The 8,440-nt window shown below is 44.5% G+C and overlaps 1 protein-coding gene across 6 annotated transcripts in view; it reads right to left on the reverse strand.

The window, feature by feature from the left end:
• Positions 1-8,440, reverse strand: part of FRY (FRY microtubule binding protein) — a 492,126-nt gene that overhangs the window by 266,921 nt on the left and 216,765 nt on the right. The window lies entirely within an intron of this gene.

The following is an 8,440-nucleotide window of genomic DNA, read 5'->3' on the forward strand; positions in this document are numbered from 1 at the left end:
TCATAGACATTTAATTGTGTATTTCCATAATGCTGTACTTGGGGCACAGTAGAGAAATCCTGGAATTTCAAAGCTGTCTTCCCCGGCACAGCTACTCTGCACTTGGCAATTGATTATGAACAGCAGAAGCAGTCAGAGTTGTATATCAAATTAGGACTGATAAAAGCACTTAACATAGATTTGAATGCCTTCTCGAAAAAGATTTCAACTCCTTTAAATTGATATGACAACAAATTCTTATAGCAGCATAAAAAGTATTAGCTGAAATGTTACGGCTTTGGCTTCAGTTTCCATCTGCAGCTCATCAAGTGACTGAACAGTAGAAAGGAATTAAACCAAATCAGACTCATTACAGAGTCTGATACGCTGGCAGAATATAAACTTTCATTGCTTAGCATCTGGAGTTTGGGGTGACTAACAATTACATGTGTGTGCCTTCTGTAAAAAAAAGAAAATACTTCTAAGATGAAAGGTGAGATATGCGATCATTAACCGTAACTCACGGAAATGCATAGTTCATGTACACACACACACACAGAGTTGTTCACACGCACACACACACACACACCCCTTTTCTTTCATCCCCCAAGTATTCAGAAGAGTGAGAGAACCACTCAAAATGAAGGATAACTGGTTTTATCCTTTATCCATGTGCAAAGTTCTGATAAACACAGTAACTCCTCTTCACATTTTTCTATGTAAAGAATGCCAATCCACCACCTTTGCTGCCCCATACACTGAAGGTTGGCCAAGGATTTGAAGGTAAACAGCCTACATTTCCTCTTCTCCACCAGCCATCTTGCTAGGACGAACACCTGAAAGTGTTCTTACAGAATGCAGCCTGCAAACTCCAGGCTTCCGATTGTCCTCTGATGTTGTGAAAATATAACTCCGTGCAGTGAAAGCCAATGACATCCATCAAACAGTGCCTCCCAAACAAAACTCTCTAGGACCTACACTGCTGCTGACCTCATCAAACAGTACATCCTAGGGTTATTTACCTCCTGGGAACTTCTGTATTAATATTCCTGATTTCTTTCTTTTTTTTTTTTTTTTTGACAGGCAGAGTGGACAGTGAGGTTGGTTCACCCTCCAGTGGTCGCCGCGGCAGGCGCGCTGCGACCGACACACCGCGCTGATCCGAAGCCAGGAGCCAGGTGCTTATCCTGGTCTCCCATGGGGTGCAGAGCCCAAGCACTTGGGCCATCCTCCACTGCACTCCCAGGCCACAGCAGAGAGCTGGCCTGGAAGAGGGGCAACCGGGACAGAATCTGGCGCCCCGACTGGGACTAGAACCCGGTGTGCCGGCGCTGCTAGGCGGAGGATTAGCCTATTGAGCCGCAGCACCGCCCAGTATTCCTGATTTCTGAATCCAACAAGGAAGGCAGGGAGGCTCTGAGAGTCTTGGTGTAGGATATGAGTGTGATGCCTCTGTGAAGCTCCCCAAACAACATGTGAGTCTTGTCCACAGGTGAATCTCAATCAACAAGTATTGCATAGTGTTTGTTTTGCTGACACTGTTGAATAGCAAGGCATGTTGGACCAATAGCCCAGAAAAACTCACGCTCAGATGGTAACATCTTTAGTGTTACTGAAAAGTAACTAGAGATGTGCTTATGGAAAAGATTTTTCCCCATTGCTTCTTTAGGCCTGGAGATACACAACCTTCCAGATGGAAGAAAGGGAGTATTCTCTTACTCGTGTAGCTGACATTTCTAGGATGGAGCAAGATTTAAATGAATATGATGAGTGGGTCCTATCAAATGGGAGATTATTAAAAAAAAATAAGGTTAAGCTGTGTACTATCTCATTCCATGAATGCCATTCACATTTCCAAGAAGTGGTTGCTTACTAAACCTGCACCGTGGTAGTGTGCAAATAATGGGCGGTCCTCAAAAGGTACAACATCGTGCAAAGTTATAAATCTTTAAGTATTCAAAAAAGAGGGTTAAGAGCAATGCCAAGATACACATAAATCCAGAAAATCTTAATGCATATGTATTTCGGATGGACTCACCTCTGTATATTAAGTGATAAATAATCATACTGCATTTTTTAAAAGTCCAATTCAAAGGTAAAGCCTGTGGAATAAGATCATGATTTGCTAATTTAAATCTGTTTTGAAACTTCACCGCATGATGTCATATGAATAGCTCATATCATAGCAACTTGGGGAGAATTAAGACTTATCAGCCTAAACCAGGGACACGTAAGAATTACTTTACTCACAATCAATGCACCTCACTCATCAAATGAGGTAATGCGCCTGAAGGTGCTGAGCAAACTGCTGGATACTAAATAAATGGAAGGTGTAGCCCCAGCAGCAGGACCTACACAAAAAGCTCTTATATGGGGCTGTCAAGCTACAGAATAGCCTCCAGCACAGTAAAATCTCATTTTTCATTTTTCATTGGCCCGAAGTGACATCCATGCCCAGTTCATTCCTCAAAAATACGCAAGTAGAGGTTGCTATCAAGATGAGGGCATATGTTGGGGCCCGAGCTGTGGTGCAGTGGGTTAATGCCCTGGCCTGAAGCACCGGCATCCCATACGCGCGCTGGTTCTAGTCCAGCTGCTCCTCTTCCATCCAGCTCTCTGCTATGGCCTGGGAAAGCAGTGGAAGATGGCCCAAGTCCTTGGGCCCCTGCACCAGCGTGAGAGACCTGGAAGAAGCTCCTGGCTCCTGGCTTCGAATTAGCACAGCTCCGCTGTTGTGGCTATCTGGGGAGTGAACCATTAGACGGAAGACCTCTCCCTCTCTCTGCCTCTCCTCTCTGTGTAACTCTGACTTTCAAATATATAAATAAATCTTTAAAAAAAAAGATGAGGGAATATGTAATCTATTCAATTCCTTGAACTGTACCCAAAAGTAAACTAGTGAGTCATGGGTACCAAAATATTCTAAAACAAGTGTCTTTCAAATAAAATGAACTTTTTTTTTATTCTATCAGTGGAAATATCCAATTATTGGCAACTTTATCCAGTACCCTGGGCTGTTTCGAGATGGTAAAATCATCCAGGTCATCTCTCCTTGCTGACTGCGGTCTGTCTTGCTCACAGTTTCTATTCTCGCTGGCGACTTCAGCAGGCAGCATGCAAAAAGCAGGCAGAGAAGTTGCAATTCAATCATTTTGTGCAACCTATCCTGTAGCTGGTTTTATGGTGGAGCTGGCCAGAGCTATCAGGTGAAATGGGATGCCTGAATTATAGATAGATTTCCATTATCCCTGGAAATACTCTCTCTGCCCTCACTACTAAGTCTAATTGGGAGTTTGCAACCATTTCTTAAACAGAAATACTTGTAGAGCACATCAGAGAAGCTTCAGTAAGTGATCCAAGTGCCATTCTTTTTTTTTTTTTTTTTTTTTTTTTGACAGGCAGAGTGGACAGTGAGAGAGAGAGACAGAGAGAAAAGTCTTCCTTTGCTGTTGGTTCACCCTCCAATGGCCGCCGCGGCCGGCGCGCTGCGGCCGGCGCACCGCGCTGATCCGATGGCAGGAGCCAGGTACTTATCCTGGTCTCCTACGGGGTGCAGGACCCATGTACTTGGGCCATCCTCCACTGCACTCCCTGGCCACAGCAGAGAGCTGGCCTGGAAGAGGGGCAACCGGGACAGAGTCCAGCGCCCCAACCGGGACTAGAACCTGGTATGCCGGCGCCGCAAGGTGGAGGATTAGCCTAGTGAGCCGTGGCGCCGGCCCCAAGTGCCATTCTAAGAGAAGCAAAGAACATGTCACTACTTTATTTACTGGGGTTGTTCTATATATATATATATATATATATATATATATATATACATAAAACATTCCTGACAGAAGAAATGTACCTTTTTACTAAAACCTTATTTTGTGAATGTGTGTGTATTTAATCAAATGGTCAAAGGGCTCTGAATTGTCTTTGTGGCATTTGCAATAATGATGGAGAAGACTTCTGAAAACTTTTTTCAAGCAGGCCTGTGCTAAGGGCATGGTACCCTCTAGTATTGGTTGGTAGGAGAGAAAGAGTGAGTTCAAGATCGGGGGCAGGAGAGGAATTGGCAGAGGCACCAACAAATACAAATGAAAGGAGCCATGAAACACGAAGTTCCCCTTCAAGTGATCACAAATCAACACCAATAACAACAACAATAATACAACGCAAGTATTAGCTGGATTAGGGGAAGAGTATATGGCGCTCATCAGCATCCTGGCTTTGAGCAAATCACTTTCTCAAGTTTCCTTCTTTTTTTTTTAACTGTAAAAGGTGGATAATACATAACCTTGCAGGGTTGTTAGAAAGACTGAAGATAATAACAGAGAGGTCACATGGCCCCCTTTGCTCAGGGCATTCCCAGTTGACACCCAACATCCTGACATTATTATTAACTTTCACTGTCAAAAATGTCCCAGTTTGCACAAATAATTATGTGTGGCTGTCCTCTATCTAAGTCATGAGCGTAATATTAGCCACAGAGTGACAGTGATTGTCATTCTGGGACTGTTGAACATTTAAAAGAAAAACAGAGCTCTGCATCATTTGAATCATGAACCCTGGGATAGGCCCTTTCCATGTAGAGAGCATGGACACTGCTAGGGTTTTGTTTTCCATTACAGAGCTGTAAACTACTTAAGCAGAAGGAACCCGTGGCATTGGAAAGTATGTGCACCAGCAGGGACCTAGGAGTGACCCTCCTGAGTGTATGGAGTAGTGCCAGGCACCCGCTCTATGGAAAGAACTGAAGTACGATGGGCCGCGTGTTTGGCTCTGCAGTTAGGACTTTGCTTAGGATGCCCCCAGCAGATATAGAGGTGCCTGGGTTTCAGTGCATGCTCCACTTCCCATTCCAGCTTCTAGCTATCATGCACCCTGGGAAGCAACAGGTGATGGCTGAAGTGCTTGGGTCCCTGTTACCAATGTGGGAGACTTGGCTCAAGTTCTGGGTTCTTGGCTTCAGCCAGGCCCAGCTCTGGATGTTGTGGGCATCTGAGGTGTGAACCAGCGTATGCAAGATCTCTTTCTCTGTCTCTCTGTCTTGGTATCTATCTCTGTTTCTTTGCCTTTCAAATAAAAAGAAATAACTACAAATAAAATAACCAAAGTACATATACCTGCACTGTGCTGCCCAACTGGATTTAGGAAACTTAACTAACCACCTTAGTTTTCTACTTCCCTAAACCAATTCTATAAAGAGGTTAAAACCAACATGAGTCTTGAGATTTGTCTTAAAAAAACATGAAATTTTGGAGGAGCACTCAAAACCCAACAAAACACCAGTAAGAACTGCCTGCAGGCAGTGGAAGGTGTTTCCCATCCTCACTCACACCTGCTCATTCTTTGGCTCCAGCATGAACCCCATTCCAATGCTGAACACATGTGTTCTGCTTATCACCACAATAACATAGCTGGACAATGCTGAATTAGATTCTCCCCATTGGATGCAAGCTTTTCTAGAGCAACCCTGGGCATTTCACAATAAACACAAGGCCCTGCCTCCTCTTGCAAAGACTTTGGTTCCCCTGGAGCAGTTTACTTGTCAATGGAATTCTAACTACCTGAAAGGGCTAATGGACATCCTTAAGTTTCCCTCAAGGGTGTGGCAAGAGGTTGCCAAATGTTATAGGGAGGATGCATACTCTCCTGGAAACAGCAAGGTGTTGGATGGACTCTGAATGTTCCTTCATGCATTTGGGCCCCATGGTCACCAGGTATCCTGGGGTAGACAGAAACCCAAGGAAGCCATTTAGAGCTTTCTCAATGGAGTAAGAGTTCATATACCTGCAGCCCTGTTCAGCAATACAATGCAAGCTCTCCTTTTCTGGGCAATAGCTCATGACTATCAGATCTATACTTCTTCTCTAGCAAAGCCAAAAGGCCAAGGGGACTTCCTGCCACTAAGGAAATCCCTAGGCCAGCTCCCAGGCTGCTGGAAGGTATGCATTAGGAAGGAAGGGACATTCTGATAGCAGTTCATGTGGAAAAGGAGGTAAAATCAAAAAGTAAATCTGGGAGAGAAATGACCCAAAGAAAGCAATTGATGCTGGTGTCTATTCAGCTCTCTTCTCTAGGGCGTGGCATGTGTTGACTGCTCAGAGAATAACCACTGAGGATACCCCAGCCATGGGAAGCAGTGGTCCAACCCTGATTGAGAGTGGATTGAGAATGGAGGGGAGCACTAGAATTTAGTTCATCTTATTTCAACATTTACTGAGTATTTACAATATGCCAGATATTGTGTACTTCTTATATTTTAATATTTCAACTTCCTCTTTACTGGTGTCCATTGTTTTTGCCTCCATTTCTCAGATGAGGAAACCAAGGCAGAGTGGTTAATTAACTACGCAAGGCAACACAAGTGCAGGAGCTGGAGATCTGAACCCCGTCCACTGAGCCCTGCAATGTGTGCATTCTAGGTTGAGGGTGTGCCATAGGGGAGTGACCTAGGTCCAGGTATGGACTGGGGAGCCAGCTAGTTAATGCACAGGAAGGTGAGCAGATTCAGTGCGGCTGCAGCAGAAACACAACATGGGAGAGGATGCACGGGGAGCTCGGCGGGGCCTAAATGGCGGCTGCTGACACTCCAGACAAGAGGGAGCTGGGGAGCCGCCTTTGATCCTTAGAAGACCACTGGGGTGTTCCAGGCTAAGCGGCATACCATAGCCATGGTCACAAACACCAAAGGGCAGCAGCGACAGCATCACTAAACAACTGGATAAGACTGGCTAAGCATCGTTGAACAGCTGGGGAAGGAGTAACATAACAGGTGCCCATGGTAGGAAGGAAGTCTGTGGGGAGGTCAACACAGCACACCTGCTGTCCACACATCAAGGCCGTGTCAATCTCCTACTGCACTCGGGAAAGAGCAGTCTAACAAAGTAGGCGTGCCGATGAAGGAGGGGATATTACAATGAACCAGATGAAAAGCTAACACCCCTCACCAGGCAGTGACTTTCTTAATGGGCTCTAGTAATTCTTCCGAGGAGACACATACAGAGAAAGTAACATTTCCCGGACAATATGCTCATTGTTAAAAAAGGAAACCTTAACCTGGAAGTACTTAGGGAATCATCTTTCCTCTTAACTACCACCTTGCAAAGCAGGCAGCCACGGTTACAGAGTTTGTTTTATTGCTTTCTAATTGTTGAGCTTCTGTAAATAGGTACCACTGTATAATTAGGGGCTGATTCGCCATTCAGGTATGTGGCAGACACCCTCGCCTCTCCTACCTGTGGTGCTAGGCGTGCGCGTGCAGGCACAATTAGCTGCTTGCCCCGGGTACCTGCTCTCAGCCAAGGTTACACTGGCTAGCTTGAGCCGTAAGGCTTCTGTTTTCTGTGTTCTCTGCCACAGGGACAGATTCCTTTCTCTTTTTGCTACTGAAGATATATAAAACAGCAAGGAGCGCTATGCTAGGTTGTAAGCAGATTAGTGTTGTAACAAGCTTAAAAAAGATACACATAAAGTTTACTTCCTCTTCCCCTTTTGAAAGGGACTGGAAAACACTCTACCCACCAAAAGAATGCTGGAGACTCACCAACTTCACACTTTTGAAATAAAGAAATTAAGACAGAGGAAAAGAATGGCATCTTATTCATCTCTTGGGGCCTCCCAGCCTGGCACATAGTAGGTGTTCAACAAATGTTTGCAGAACGAGTTAGAGGAATTCAAAATTGTGCCACAGGTCTTGTCAAAGCAGAAACGGTCATTTCAAACCACTTCCTGATGTGTGGATGCAGAGGGAGGAGCAGATGCAGAGACTATGTACTTTGTCTGGAGTCATTTGCAAATAGACCAGGGAGAGAGATTTTTAAAAAGAGATCCCGCTGGCCTAGTATTGTCACAACACAATTTGCTATCTCATGAAGCAATGACAAAAATTGATGCAAGAAAATATTCTGGCCTCAGAATAATCAAAGGATGATGAAAAAAACCACATCCCAATGTCAAACTCACAAATGAGTTTTTTTCAGTTGTTGGACAACTGCTCTATAAAGAACCTTGTAGATCAACTTCTTCTCAAAGGTAGACAAAGGATGACTCATCCTTGAGCGTGGAGTATGCAAATCATGATTCCAAGTTCAATGATGTATAGCTATCACTAATAAAGGAACACTGGGCAACAGGATTACTCCCAGTGGCTTCCCACTTGCAGAAAAACAGTTTTAGACAAGCCCCACAATGCACACAATGGTACAGAATGAAGAGGGGGTGGGAATGGGTTAGGTGGATAGCATTTAGAGATGCACATTCCTGAATCCCTTAGGCTGAAAGTACCTTGGCTCTTTTCTCAAAGCAATTATGACACAGGTTCTCGGGCCCAGGTTTTGTTTACATAAGAACAATCTAGGCTACAGGTCATTTGTGCAGGAGGCAACTAAGTGCCAGCTCTTGGAGCACAGGTAGGTTAATTAGCATGCACATAATACAATGTCAATGGTTTTCTTGGGGGAAAAAGCATTTTTTT

Source organism: Oryctolagus cuniculus, chromosome 9 (genome assembly GCF_964237555.1).
Source record: "Oryctolagus cuniculus chromosome 9, mOryCun1.1, whole genome shotgun sequence".
NCBI classification, from domain to species: domain Eukaryota; kingdom Metazoa; phylum Chordata; class Mammalia; order Lagomorpha; family Leporidae; genus Oryctolagus; species Oryctolagus cuniculus.